A 14835-nucleotide genomic window follows, 5' to 3' on the forward strand; every position below is an offset into this window, starting at 1 on the left:
ACAACAACTGTTCAGAATTATTTACAAATGCTGCCCCATCTGTAAACACAAGAAACATCCTTAATGTAAACAGCGTCCCTCGCTCTGAAAGTGCGAGGAGAAATGAACAGGAAGCAAGGCAGCAGAAGGAGGAATAAATCAACGACAGACTTTTATGAAACAAGACATCTTGGTCCTTATGCATATACTCACACACCAAAATCGCTTATTAACTCCACATGGATCAAGCGAACTCTTTGGAAAAGAGAGCCTAAAGAGATGAGGAACATGAAAGGAGCATCTAGAAACAGATGGGACATAACGTTTTCAATAAACCTGAACATCGATGGGAATCTCACATAGCAGCAGCTAAACTACCTCGTGCTGTGAGCCCATCAAATTTCACAAGCTTAACAACATTGGGCTGAATCTATACATGTGGATGAGAATTTGCAGAGGATAAATCTAGCATGTTATTCGAAGCTGATGAGCTGTGTGGTTCAGCAGTAGGGATGCTCCCTCCAGGTTAATATAAGGCACCCATGTAGCACGTCGCTGGAAGCAGCAGCTTCTCCATGTGCTTTGACAGCAAGAGTATAATAATTTGTCAATGTATCTATCTTGCCTAGTCTATGGTTAATTAACTGATCTGACAATTCCCTTTCCCATTCTCTAAATTGTCACTGGGCCAGAAATTCTTGTTCTAAGCCTGGACCTGGACCCCACGTTTAAATAAAATAAAAAAATCCCCAAAGTCTGGTATTATTCCATAGTTATTATTTGGGTTATAGGAAGACCAACGGGTCCAAAAATAAGACCAGAGCCATTATATTCAGCTTTGTACAAAACTAGTATAATTCTTCATGCCTTGAAGAATTGACAGTCAAAATAGAAATAATCAGAACACAGGTAATTAACAACACAGGGAATAAACCCCCAGTTCCTTGATACCCCACGTACTGTCCTGTCCACACTGCCCATTCAGCCTAGGCCCTCTAACACCTTCTAATGACCACTGAAGGTTTGTTTTGGGGTTTTTTTTGATGAAGAGCTGCTGTGGTACTGATGAATACAAGTATTCCCCATGACAGAGAAGAAAAGCAATCTTGACTGTGGAGAGAAAATGCCCCAAGGTGCAATCAGATTTCCCATTAAAAGGCTTTGTGTATCTTCAGATCTGACACTAATAGCCACCAATTAAACCTGACACAACAGATAATAAAAATCTATAGCTATCTCTAATATGTAACAGTGTCTACAACATAATTACCTTAATCACATTTACCCTTACTGTGAGGCCGGCGATTCATGACCAATCATTCCACCAACCTCCATCAAGCGTTTGATAAAAAGCACCTTTGAGGAAAACCTGCACTTTACAAGAATGCTCTGTTAGGCTACAGATTAAGAAAGGAAATTAGTACCTAGGGTCAAATCGTTTCAGTACTATTTACATTGGAAAGGGGCTTCCTGATTTATATCTCTGTAAATATTATCTCATCACTAGGTGCCAGCTGCCAACGCTGGGCCAGGCTGGATTGCGTAGGGTGTAAATCAGGGCAGGACGTAGTGCGTCCTCTGCGCCTGAGGCCGGTGAGACCACCTGAAGGGCAGGTCCCTGTGGGACAGCATGGCGTGACGGGGTGAGCTCCGCAGGGGCCGTCCCTGCTGACGCGGGTGGAGATGTCGGCTGCGACACGACATCCTCCGTTTCGGGCTCCAGGGAATTTGAGGCAGAAATATGAGCCCAGAAATGAGCATCACGGGCACAGCAGGTGGGACACATAGGTATACACACTTATATGTACTGGCTGTCTCATTCAGATCAACTGTGCGCACGAATTAAGGGATATCTCTGTAATTTGTAAGCGCTCCTTTAAGCGGGGGCAGCAGCCACCTGCCTGACTTGGGGCAGGATTTATTTCGAGGACCCCTTGCCCTTTCCCCCAAGTCCATACAAATCGGGCTGTGCTCAGGATTTTCTCCAGACCTTATCAGACATTATCAGCCCTTACCATAAAATCCTGAAAATGGCTCACAGACTGGGTTGGGTCCTGCCCTTTCTTCTCTTTCTGTGCCGCGAGGTCAGTCCCAATGGGTGAACAAGAGATAAGGGTGGCGCTGGGCATCCCCTTCCCACTCCGAAAGCTCTTCAGGACCCACCTCATCACCTCGCATCTTTCCAGGCCACAAGGCGGTTGGACTCGATGATCTTAAAGGTCCTCTCCAACCTAAATGATTCTGTTTCTAAGGCGATGACGGTGACTCCATCACTGGGGTTTTTTTTGCTGTGATTTCATGCAGTCCTAACCCATCCAACGGGGAAAGGGCGATGCCAAAGCAAAGAGCCCCACGTTTAAATCAGAGCTGAGCTGCTGCCATGGAGGATTCCCAGCAGAGGTGGTGCTTGGGTCACCACTCCACCTCCAAGGATTTTGTTTGTGAAGTGCCTTGGCCGAGTCAGCAGAGGCTCTTTTGCAGCCATTTGCAGGAGGGGTTTGGGAGAAAGAACATGAATTTTGTGCTCTACGTTTCTGAAAAAGGCCAGTGCAGGTTAGACTCAAGGATATTTTTGACAGAAGATGGCACAGCAGAAGTATTTCGATCATCTGGATCATTACCTACAGCGTTATTCTCCTAGTCCATGTGTTAGCAGGATTTATGGTCAGATCATGCCTTCAACTATTGCTACCACAACTGCTAGTTCTATCCAGTCATTAAATACTGTTTTTTTGGAAGAACTAAGAGCCTTTTATAGTAAATATAAGTAAGTATCCTCATTTTACTATTGAAGAAAGAAAGACAGAGGGCAAAGACTTTAGATCTTCCCGAGATCCCAGTCTACGAAATGTCTGTACTGGAAAACCACGATGCTCAGAAAAAAAAAGATATGGGATCTAAGAAAGCTTCAACTGTTTTATAGAAACATTTACGCACATCAAAACATTTCATCCCAGGCCACTGCCACTGCAGGTAGCTGCTAATTAAAATCTGGTGTGCTGTGGCTACTGTCTTTAAAACTCTGGCCAGCATATGTTTTATTTCTTTTCATTTTTTGTTTTTAGCTTCTAAGCTGTCTGATGATATTCTAAAATTCAGTTTTATGTTTAAAGATTGAGTTTAATAAGCTTGTACGATATATAAAGAGATTATAATTTATTATTGAAAAAGTTTCCTGACAAGATGTCTACAAGAAACATGACCCAAACCACACCGCCTTGTAATAATACCTCTTAAAAATTCCTGACCTCCCACTAAACACTCCTGCAGACTTCCCTGCTTCAGTCCTCCCTGAATATCTCATATATGTCCCCTATAACATTACACAGGAGGAAATGAAACGGGAAAGCCATCAGCTCAGACAGACAAACGACGGCAATTATCTAGCACCGTGTTCTTTTCTCTAAGTATTGACAAAAAGCACTTTTTCTGACAGTGAAGGGCTGGAGGCTCACGCAAAGAGTTTTGGGTCCCCTGCGACATTTGGTGCATCTTCCCTTTTCTTAAAAACGAGCTGCTAAGAATATGGTGCAATGGAAAAGGAGAGATGACACAGGCTGCAGCGAGTAGAGGCGTGAGAAGTACAGCCATGAGAAGTCCAGATGTGAGATGTCCAGATGTGAGATGTCTGTCCAGGCGCGAGGGGTCCAGGCATCAACGTGAGGAGCGCAGGGTTTCTGCCGTCAGCCCCAGCTCACAGGGGTTCGGTGCTTGCATACCCACACCCAGGCTCAGCCTGCACCCAAGCAGGACTTCTCAGGGGCTCCTCCGCTCCCTGAGCCCGCTCCTGCACGTCATGTTCACTGCCACAGAGGTTTTTTCCCACCGGCGAGTGGTACTCGAGGCTGAGGGTTGTGTCTCCTCTCCCTACGGTCCCCGTGTGCCCGACGCTCCCTCCTTCCCTCCGTGGAACGGCTGTCTCCCTTCCCCTCATTGCAGCACCTCGAGGGACTTTATTTGCGCTACGAATCACCGTAACTGCTGAGCCTTGTCTTCAGGTCGGACGGCAAATCCCCGCCAGGCGAGGCAGCGCGGTGGGCCGCCGCTGCCTTTTCGGCATCGCCGCTGGCCCTGTGTCCCTGCAACTGCTGGTGACGACCAGGTCGGGCACAAAGTTGGTATTATAGTGACAGCGACTTGCCAATTTGCGATTCGTGACAGTATGGATCTCATATTTGCTAAAAAGGACTTGGTTTTCTAGCTGGAGAAAAGCTTTTTAGAATTTTTTTATCTAGTTTTTTATTCCTTGTGATAGGGGTTTTTAACTTTAGGAGCGTTACTGTAAGAGAGCTTTTGTGTGAGCTCAGTCCGCAGCATGCCAACAGCTATTCACGATCACTAATAGGTAAAACTACTCCGGGATTTTAAAGCTTTTAACAAGACCTTGTCTAGACTGGTATTTAGTGGCAATACAATTAAATCATACTGCAAAAGAAAGAGGAAAAAAAAAAAAACCCAAGAGATTAAATTCTTTTAATTACCTTCTGAAGCCGCTTCTCCCCTGTAGAGGTCAGACCTTGATCTGATTTAAATCGGTGCACATCAGGTGTTACTCCACTGGTGTAGCAGCAGTGTAAAGGTTAAAGGGATCACAATGTCGGACTATAAGACTAGCTAAAGCCTTGTCTATGGTACAGCTGTATTTGCAATAAATTAAGGGGTTTTTTTTTTTTTTTTTTTTTTTTTTTATCTCCTACAACCTTTGCCAAAGGAGTCCCATAGCACTGGGGGTGACTCAGGACCTGAGGTGAAATGCCCGGGATGCAGACACTGGGCATAAACCTTCCCGGGATGCATGGATGAGTTTTCCCTGCCTGTTCCCCATGGGCATCTCCTCGCCCCCACGTGCCACCCTGCCCTGCAGACCCACAGCACGGAGTGAAGCCCACCAACAGCTTTGCTGAAGGCAACGGGCTCCCACCGGTGACCGAGGAAGCATCTGTGGCCGTTCGATGTGGCAGCAACCCAGGGACCGTCTCACCTCCGAAGCGGGCTCACGATACCCAGTCCAGAGTGGGAGAGGGCTGGTCCTTATGGATTTCTCCTGTATCATCTCACTAATTTTTTTTTCCCCATTATGCTGGGGAGGGTGGCTCGATGGTGTTGCTTTGCTTCTTGGGCTTTTGGAGCCCTCCACATCAGATGCATCTCCAAAGCCTGATACTCTTTCCCTAGATAATTAAACCTTCATTTGTTGCTTCCTTGCGACTCCAGATTTTAAAACTATACTTTTTTTTTTTTTCTGTTAGGTTAGGAACGCTTCCAACTTCCAATCCCCAATTTAGATTACATGCTCAGAAACTAACTCCAAACATTTACTGCGTTTGAAGGTCACAGTGCTATTGATTGATTTCCAGTTATAATGTATGTTGTCCTAACATGAGTTAAAAACATTCTGGGCTAAATCCAAAAATGCTGGGATCAAAGCATCTGGACTTGTTGCTTTCATGTTTGGCACATAAAGGGGCTGGCAGTCACCAATGTGGTCTTGGCTGGGCTATAGTTGTTTTCATTCTCTGATGTGAAACAGTTGGGAATCACAGACCCTCCAACAGTTATAGTGGACTAAATAAAAATTGGCTTAATAACCTGCCAAGCATTTGAAAGTGCCAGTCTCCACAGTTTTTCACAACTTATTGGCTATGGCATGTTTTTCTTTTCATTTCTCTTATGTGTTTTTTTTTTCTTCCTCTCTCTCTCTCTTTTTTTTTAAAAAGAAAGAATTTTCTATAAAATTGGACTTTTCAGTTGAGTATTTGAAATAGGTAAACTCTTCATCTCATCAGACTCAATTTATCATCTTTGATCTGACTTCACTCGTTCCTTTGGCTGCTCCATCTGATTTTTTAATTTAAAAAAAAAAAAATTATAAAAACATTTTCCCTATCTAACTTATCACATAAGAAAATAAACAAGGGCCGATTTCTTGGCTAGCCCGCCTCAAAGATATCCCGGCACTGCATCTGCACATCAGCTTTTCACTTTCAAATTCACTTTAAACAGATTATTCCTAAAGTTTTTTTTATTAGTCTCCTTAAAAGGCTTCTATTTCTATTTGCTGTTTATAAAATAGCATCCAGAGGCCATTGTGCAATGCGCTGCATATAGTCAAAAGCCATCAAGCTCTCGAGACAAACAATGGAAATACTTTACAGATGGGAGCTGTTTTACAGATGGCGTATGGGGGCAAGAGAGACGCAAAGGTTGGCGAGAGGAAGAAATATGGATGTTGGCCGTGGTTGCGAAAGAAGCCAGTGGCAGAGCCAGGCACTTAACCCACGTTCCCATCCAATTGCTTCCCTATTAATTAACTTTCCTCTCTCATCCTTTTAGAAGACACATTATAATCTTTACCCCTTCCTCTCATGTTTCTAAAAAGATAAAGCGCTGGTGACTGAAAAATCTAATTCTTCAGGCATGCCACAAGTCTTTCAGTCACTTCTTGGCTAATTTCAAGGAACTTTGCGTTGGCTTTGGGAGCGAGGCTTTGGGGCAGACACAGGGGCTGCCCATGGGAAGGGCACTCTGGGGCAGTACCAGGAATGTCAATGCCTCCAAACTAAAAGAGTTGGTCCCATTATTTCCAGCCAGGCAATGGCTTCTCATTGCACACTAGGTTGAGGTTTACGCTCACGTAAATTTTAGTGTAGCCTATTGGCCAGTGAGAGCAATGCTGCTCCTCTCGCTTCCCACTCTTGACAGCTAATCCACAGAAAAAAGTGAATTTATTGTGGCTCTATCGGTGGTTCAGCCTTGCACTAGACCTTGGCGCTCAAGATTGATGTGATAAATGTTCTTTGCTCCAAACCTGCGTGGCTTTCGGCAAACGTCGCCCGAGGGACCGCATGCTGCAAAATCCTTTTCAGCTGCCCAAGCCAAGCCGAGATTCCTTGAATTCATGCAACCGATATCACAGGGAAAAATAGGAGGAGAAAGAGGACTGTATGGTCCTTAACCTCTGAATAAGGAGCGGGATCTTCTCTGACTGATTTTTAAGCAGCTCATTTTCAACATCCCCATGAAGCTTCCCATCAGTTCTGGAACGGTAAGGCTTGGATTGAAGAGAGACTAAAACCAGCTAAAACTAATGTTTTAGAGACAGTCAGGACATGAGGGATGAAGTGTTCAAGTAAAGAGAGGATTTCAGTTCTGGCACCTTTGGCAGTGGTAAATATCTCTTTAGGACTCTTAATAATGAAAAAAATGAATCTACTGCTAAGAAAACCAATGCTCAGCATAAAAAACGTATTTACCATTAATATGTAGTCTAGAGACATCTAAAAGTAAGATTACTTTATAGTAAAAGGAATATAAATCTGGCCCGCTAAAGGATTTTGAGGACTTTTTTGTGTTCAGGTGAAACATTATCAATTGGTGCTGTGTGTGGCTGTATTTATACAGTTTGCTTTTCATATTGCCATTAGAAAAACCCATGCACATTCTTTCCATGTAAAATAATTTTGTAAAATAACTTAGTCCAACAGTTACACCTAGTCTGAGTATCAAAGATTTTTTTTTTTATTTTTTAATGTTTTGATTATAAGTGAGTAAATGAGCATATGTGCAATTATATTTTGGGTGCAATAGCTTCAGCCGCCACATTTTGGCATTTTATTTTATTAGCTAAAAGCTCACATATGGTTTCCATGTTTCCAATCTGGCTTTAAGGATGCAATGGCTGAATTAAGCAATGTTTCTCCTCACTCCAATTCCCTTAGATATACTTAAAAAGTCCATTCAGATTATAAAAAAAGTAAATTAAGGTTTATAATATTCAGAAGGTGGCCCATGGTAGTGACTAATACAGTGCTATCTTGTAAGTGCACTTGCACCCTGCAGAAACTGTTAAAAGCCATGTTTCATAGTTTAAAATATTAAATCACTTCTATGATCCTGTGGGGCAGAGTCATGCCTGAATGCCAACACATTTCTTTTACGAACAACACTGTCGTTATATCAGCGCGGGAGCCGCCAGATAATGGGTCACCTCGCGTGGCCACCAGGATTTGTGGGTCCTCCAGCACCTCCCAACATTGGACCCGGGGGATTCGGGGAGGACTTTGAGAGCCCCCGTTCAACGTTGCCTGACAAAGCCTAGAAAAATGACCTGAGGGAAGGAGCTCAGGGCCATTTGACGCGTAGCCATGAGGATGATGGACAGGAGCTGAGCAGTGGGTGGGACAGAGGTCTGGAAGAGGGACACAGCTCCAGGGAGGGCATCACTGGAGAGAAATGAGTGTGCTGCACCCTCAGGAACAGCCACGCTCAGGAGAGCAATGGGACTGAAGTGCCTTTATATATATCTATATTTAAAAAAAAAAAAATATATATATACACGCACACATATATGTAAGCTGGAGAAGAATTGAAACAGTGCTTGTTTTCATATAGGAGATGTGCTGGCTATCTCCCAGTGCACAAAGTGTGGTTATGAAAAGGGCAATGAACAACTCTGTATCCTGTGGGGAAAGAAATTGCCTGTGTTTGCAGCAGAGGTGGTGCGCTCGGATGTTAGGCGAAGCTTCCCAACTGCAAAGGTCGTGAAGCACTTAATGAAAAGAATGAAGTTAGCGAGTCCCTGAAGAAGAGGTTTTCAATAACTGCACAGGCAAACACATGTCAGGGATGGTCTTGGCATCAGTGCAGCAGCTTGACTATGTGACCTCCCAAGGTCCCAGCCAACCCCACATTTCTGTGAGCTCATGAAAACGCATCTAGCACGTCTGGAAGCACAGGAGCATGGGGCTTTTCTACTGCATCGACGCAGATTCAGGATATCCCTCTTTTATACCCCTCTTCTCCAGGCTACCAACCTAACCAACACGCAAACTTCCATGGTCCCTTTTCTGGACTTCCTAATTTACTTTGGTCCACACACTTCTGCTGAAGTGGAACAGGTTCAACATGAGGTGACACGTATACTGAGCATCCGCGTTTGCTGCTGACACTAGGTGTGGTATTAGGGGCTTTTTCAGAGCACGGCCACTCTTTTTGGGGTTGGTGTGAGGTGTTCAGAAACTGGAGTACTTGTGATCCAATCTGTAGCACATCTTACAGACATAAGAAAAAAACATGGGTAAGCAGATACTGAGCCCAAACGTCTCCCAGTTATCACTGCTGGGGGGGGAGCTGGTCTCCGCTTACAGTACTTACCTGAGTTTTTATTGACCAGTAAGCAATCCGCTTGAGTAAAGACCGAAGGATCAGAAATATAGACTTGCTTCTCCAGATCTTCAAGTTTCCATCTAAAGCCAACCTAATCCAGCAAAACATGCAAGTTTGAACATAAACCATATCCATAGGTACGCTTAAGTATGGGATTAAGCAGTTTGCTGAATAGGGTCCCTAAGTTACTAAGGCATTGGCTGCTAGTCTTGGCTCTTTTTTCAGCTAAATTGAGATGGGAAAAGGTTTCCACACTGGGATGAAGCCAAGGTTTTTTTCTCTCCCTTTCTCTTTCTCTCTTTTTTTTTTTTTTTCATTTCTCCAACAGAACAAGATAGACGCCTGACAACTGTTTCTATCTTGCTAATATCCTGGAATTTAGGTCTTTGGGTGTGGGAAATTCAAGACCAAATCTCTGCTCAGATGCATTCAGCTGAGGGTTGTAATCCCAGTTCTCACACATGTGAGCTATCCTGACCACTGGGTTATTTAAAGCAGCAGCATTCTTGTGATTTGGGTAAATCACAGACTAAGAAGCAGAGACAGTGGAAGGTACACTCTAAGTTCATCTGATCCTCCACAGAGCTTTGGTGTTGACAAATTATTTTCTAAAATTTTATTTTAATTGAAGCGTCCCAACCAACTCTAAACGTTCAACTGATGTTTTAAAGGGTGGCCACTCTTTTTTTCAGTTCTTCAGAGACATCAAACTCCCATAATTTTGCCTAGAGTCATGGAGAAGAAGGTGACCTCAGCTTTTCTGAAAATCAGCTTTACGTATCATGTTTGCAAACAGAATTACTGTCTGCAATCACTTTTAAAAATATAGACCTCGGAAGTCCTTCCATCTTAGCACCAGTGACATGAAATAATCAAAACATTGACAGTTTGGAGAACAAGTGAATATTGTGTTGAAAATTCCACACAGTGCCTGGACTGGTCCACATGGACATGCAAACTGCAAGATCAAGAGATGCTTCAGCCCTTCTGCTGACACTTGAAAAAACCATTACAAGGCTTAAGGAGGAAAACAAAGTAATGGAAACATCCGCTTAAAAGGAACGTTTCCAATCACTGGTACTCCATTCATTACAGGCCTGAGTGGTTCCAGAGACAACAGAAAACTATGCATTGTTGCAATGCCAAGAACAAGAGAGGCAATACGGATGTTGTGTTGCTTCTCACTCATGGCAATCTGAACGTTTTCATGCCCTTCCCATCTTGCCTGGCGGAGTTCATCAGCCAGGAGGTTATTGCCATTGTCTCATTCGTGCCCAAACGTGGTGGGGGGGTGGTGGTGGGTGTTTCGGGGCCCTTCCAGGCAGACGCAGGTTGGGTTGGGGTGCTGGCACCGGAGCTGCGTCTGCTCGCGCAGCCCCGAGAGCAACATGAGGCATTTGCTCAAGAGCAGGCAGACACTGGGCAGGATTTCTGCCTAATGCATTGTCAAGCTAAAAAGCTTTTATGGGAGGTAAAGTATTTTATGGGAGGTAAAAACACAGCAGTCATTTAATTAACAATACCTCAAAGTCTTTAGAGAACCACATGGCTGATTTTTTCCCAGGCCCACTGTGATAACCTTGTTAAAATTTGGACAATGTTATTTAATCTTTGCTCTGTAAGCCAGACTTCTGCTATTTCCCCAGCGTCACTGCAGCGTGGCAGTTGCCTACATTACAGCACAGACTCTCCAGCATGGCAAATATTTGAAAATGTCACCATATGTTACAGGTATCTCAAGACCACTTTGAAAAACTTCATCTCGAGGCCCAGGAAGACACACACAATAATATAGCACTGTGGTCTTTTTCAGAAAGTGAAGCAGCAGCCCTTCATCAAAGCTTGCTTCCAACCTGTCTCTAACGGAACAGAGGGTGCACCATTTCTGATTAGTACTCAAGGGACTTCTGCTCAAAATACTCACTGCTTCACCAGGTAAGGCAGAAATAACACTACATTGTCCAATATTACCTGCATTGATGTCAACAGGCCACTGGACCATAACCAGGAGTAGGATATCAGCTGCCACAGCCCGGTGTAAAGTCCTTCGCGGTCTACTGGAGTCATTGACTTCTGTTGAGTTTGATCAAGCCAGAATGAGTTAAGAAATGGGTATGTGTGGTGAAATTGTGCAACTTGTGTTGTTTTGGCACTACATATATTCTAAACTAATGATCTTGGCCGAGATAGGCTTTTTTGATCTTTCCTTTTTGGCCTTCTGTAACTTAAGCTTACCCAAAAATTTATGGAAAGAATACATATCTGCTTTAAGCCAATCGGTGAAGATTAGTATTTGCAAAGACTATTTTTGTTGTGCTGTTTTGCATCTTGGTGCAGCTTTCTAGATCTCTTAAATGTAAAAATAAACAAACATCCATACATCTGGGAGCAGATATCCAAGCGGAGCTTAACGCCAGCTTTTTTTCCTTTTCTGAGTGCTCAGCACCCACAATGGGGCCAGATTTTAAAGCCAGTTCAGCTAAACCAGGGCCAGGTTTCCACAGAAACATGGAGATCCGGAGGCTCCCATCGTGACAAATATGTGCAGATTCATCATTTAACTCATCCTCCCACCCAGGAATGATAAAATGACATAGTAATATAGCAGTAATAACATCATCTATTGATAAGAACAGCAACGACCCTATGACAGACGCGTAAACAGCTGGGAGGAATGTTGGCCACAGAGGGCGATTGCTCAAGTCCCCAGTGAAGACCTGAGTGTTTGCTTATGTTCTTGCTTGGCAAGATATGGCACTATCAAGATACTATTTAGTGTTTGAGTAAGAGTATCATTTCTGACATGCCACTGATTCCTTCAAACATAAGAAAGCCATTGGGAAGGGAGATACGCCGTTGGTAACTGCTCTTCCTTGGCGATTTACTGGGCCTAACCCTGATTTATGAAGTGCAGCGCTGGACAGGATGTTGCCAGTTGAGGCTGTATATAGCATGTCAGCTGCAGAATTTAGGGATGACCTATGTCCTGCAGGGAAATGGCTCTGCACTGGATGGAAGATGGGCTGAGCAGGTGTTTTCCATCTCCAGCTTCTACGGTGAACCGAGACACTCGGTTTGATGACTGCCTAGCGCATGTTTAATTGGATAGGAGAGATAGTTGGGTGAGCAAAGCAGGGAAGTCCTGCCCTTAGTCATACAAATAGCCTGCTGAATTTCTTCCTGCTACAGTCCCTCCTGTTTTGTGTTTCCTTTCCACAAACATTTGAATGAATCAAATTAATGGAAAAGCAATTCCATGGTCTCATGCAAAAGAGTTACTGGAAATCATTTTTGCACTTGTGCTGGTAATCAGGGGACAATAATGTCCTGTGCCGGATATGCCACGTGGTCAGATGTTGGGTATCTGATCAACATCTATGTATCAAACGCAGGACTAGCGAATAGTCACACCAAAAAACGATTTGCTGAGAAATTAGTGAGAAAAAAAAAATGTTATGGAATAACAATTAAATAGATCATCTACATTGTAAGAAATTATTTAGCATGTTGGGAACAACGTTTATTGTGTGTGACTGCTTTGCTTGCCATGTCTTTTTCATAAGAGTTTTTTTCCCAGCATTTTATAAAAAAGAAAAGACAAACCCACACTTATTTGCTCACTGTTTGTAACACTCTGCAACTTTAAAAATTCTTCCTCCCCAGTGCAAACATACTTCCTTAGAGAGGCAGCAGCAGAGCCCCGCTAAGATGCTTAAGAGGAGGTCAAGAGAAAAGCCATTTACCAGGGGAATCTCTCTCACTCCTTAATACATTTTTATTACTACCTATGCACACAGTGTTCTCTCAGAGGCTAGATGAATAAATATGCTTCTTTTGAGCAAACATTTATAATGCTATTTGAACATAGGGGAAGAACAGTTTCAGCTTAAAAATGACACTAGCACCATGTTTACATTTTTTTTTCCCAAGCTGCAGTTAAAATGAAAATATCCAGACAGACATTCAGCATGAAGCTCGGGAAAGCATGTTTCTTTTGGCTACTTCCACTACAGAATTTCACCTAAAAATGAAATACAAAAGATTGGGGTTGGAGGCGGGGAAATACAAAAGAAAGCTCTGTTTGTAGATGAATTACTCTGTGCAAATCCATCCAAAAACATCAATGTAATTGTTCATTAATAATAGACTTGGAAGATACTTAGAAATATTTCTCTTCCTTTGAACTTTCTGAAGGCGAACAGAGTCCTCGAGCTGGCGATGTGCTTGTGCATAGACTTCACTTGGAGCAAAGACGTGCCCTTTCCCTCCTCCTCCACCACCCGCAGCCCAGCAGGTAAGACCCTGGCCCATTTTGGGGCACTCTGGGCTCAGCCCTTGGTGGCAGATCTACCCCTGGGCGAGGAGCTTTCTCCCTCTTTTTCACCTCTTCACATTCAGATTTCAACTTCCCGAGGTCAGGGAAATAATAAGAGGATGGAGGCATGAGCTGGACCTCTGGACACTATCTCAGCAGCGTTACTAAAGCCAGTTTCGGGAGGACTCCTCACATAATAAAATTAAGCAGTGCTTAAGGGCTTTCCGGGCTGGGGACTGGAGGAGGGTAATTAGCCCCTGTAAGGATCCCCGTCCACCGAACTGCAAGAAACTTCAGATCCCGCTGACTTCACTGGCACTTCAGGGCACTCAGCACCTCCCAAGATTAATTCCTCAAGCAGGGAGAGGTCTAGAAACATATATATTAGAGCACTTTACATCTTCAGCTGCAATAGGGCTCTTTCTGGTGAGCTTGACAAAGGACAGATTATATATTACGCCGTGCCATAAACTTCAGCAATCTAAGAATTCAGAAAATACCCTGTTCTATTACTCTCCTTGCTTTGACATGAAATATTAAACACTGCTTACCAAAGTAACGTTATTGAACACAGATGTCCGCTATCACATTCAAATTGTTCAAGTCAATCTAGGTTTATATATTTTCTTTACTTAAGCGTTTGTATAAACCTAAGTGTGCCCTGACAGTAATGATTTCACAATATACTATATTCAATTAAGGAGACAAATATGCATTTACATTTTTGCTGAACTTGTTTCACACACACACAAGCTCCAGCTCCAACTTTTTTTTTGACATTTGGTGGAAAATAAAGGAATAGAAAGGGTGCCACCTACTGAGTCACTCGGACATTTTTGGAGGCCGAAAAATCGTGCAAATTACCAATGTGCTCGTTCCAGTTAAAAATAAACAAATCTTAAAGCTGTATTTATAAACCTGTGGAAAGATAGCCATAGATCGTGTTTTCCTTATCAAACCACTCGGTGACCAGAGCACTTACCAGGGTGTAGGAGACCCCAGCTCCAGCTCCCTCTTGTATCTCAGCAGCGTTGAATCCACCTATTCCTCTGGAAAAGCCAAGCAAAATGAATCAGTCTCTGTCATTACAGTCCAAAAATATCTTTTGCAAGCAATGGATGTGACACTCAACACATGAGAATCTAGATGCATTGCACCATCGACACGAACCGTTCCTCGGGACCCACGTCATTTAGCAATCTGTCACTAATTGGAAATGTATGCTGTCAAATAGCTCGCACATAAACCATATCAAGCAGATGAGATTTAAGCTGCTATCTAAATTTACAAACCCACTGAAAAGTTGTATCAGGGCTCAAGAAAGGCTCTCAGCACAATTTCAAAAGCCAACGTCCCTTTTCGACATCCATCAAGGT

The 14835-nt window shown here is 43.4% G+C and overlaps 1 long non-coding RNA gene across 4 annotated transcripts in view; it reads right to left on the minus strand.

Moving 5' to 3' along the window:
• LOC126039582 (uncharacterized) overlaps positions 1-14516 on the minus strand; it is a 30799-nt gene extending 16283 nt beyond the window's left edge. For all 4 annotated transcript variants that reach the window (XR_007506351.1, XR_007506350.1, XR_007506348.1 and 1 more), the window contains exons 1-3: positions 14442-14516; positions 11116-11217; positions 9133-9235 (exon numbers count right to left, since the gene is read on the minus strand). This is a non-coding gene — a long non-coding RNA (uncharacterized LOC126039582). The remainder of the gene's footprint in view (positions 1-9132; positions 9236-11115; positions 11218-14441) is intronic.
• Positions 14517-14835: the final 319 nt, after the last annotated feature.

Source organism: Accipiter gentilis, chromosome 6 (genome assembly GCF_929443795.1).
Source record: "Accipiter gentilis chromosome 6, bAccGen1.1, whole genome shotgun sequence".
Taxonomy (NCBI): Eukaryota; Metazoa; Chordata; class Aves; order Accipitriformes; family Accipitridae; genus Astur; species Astur gentilis.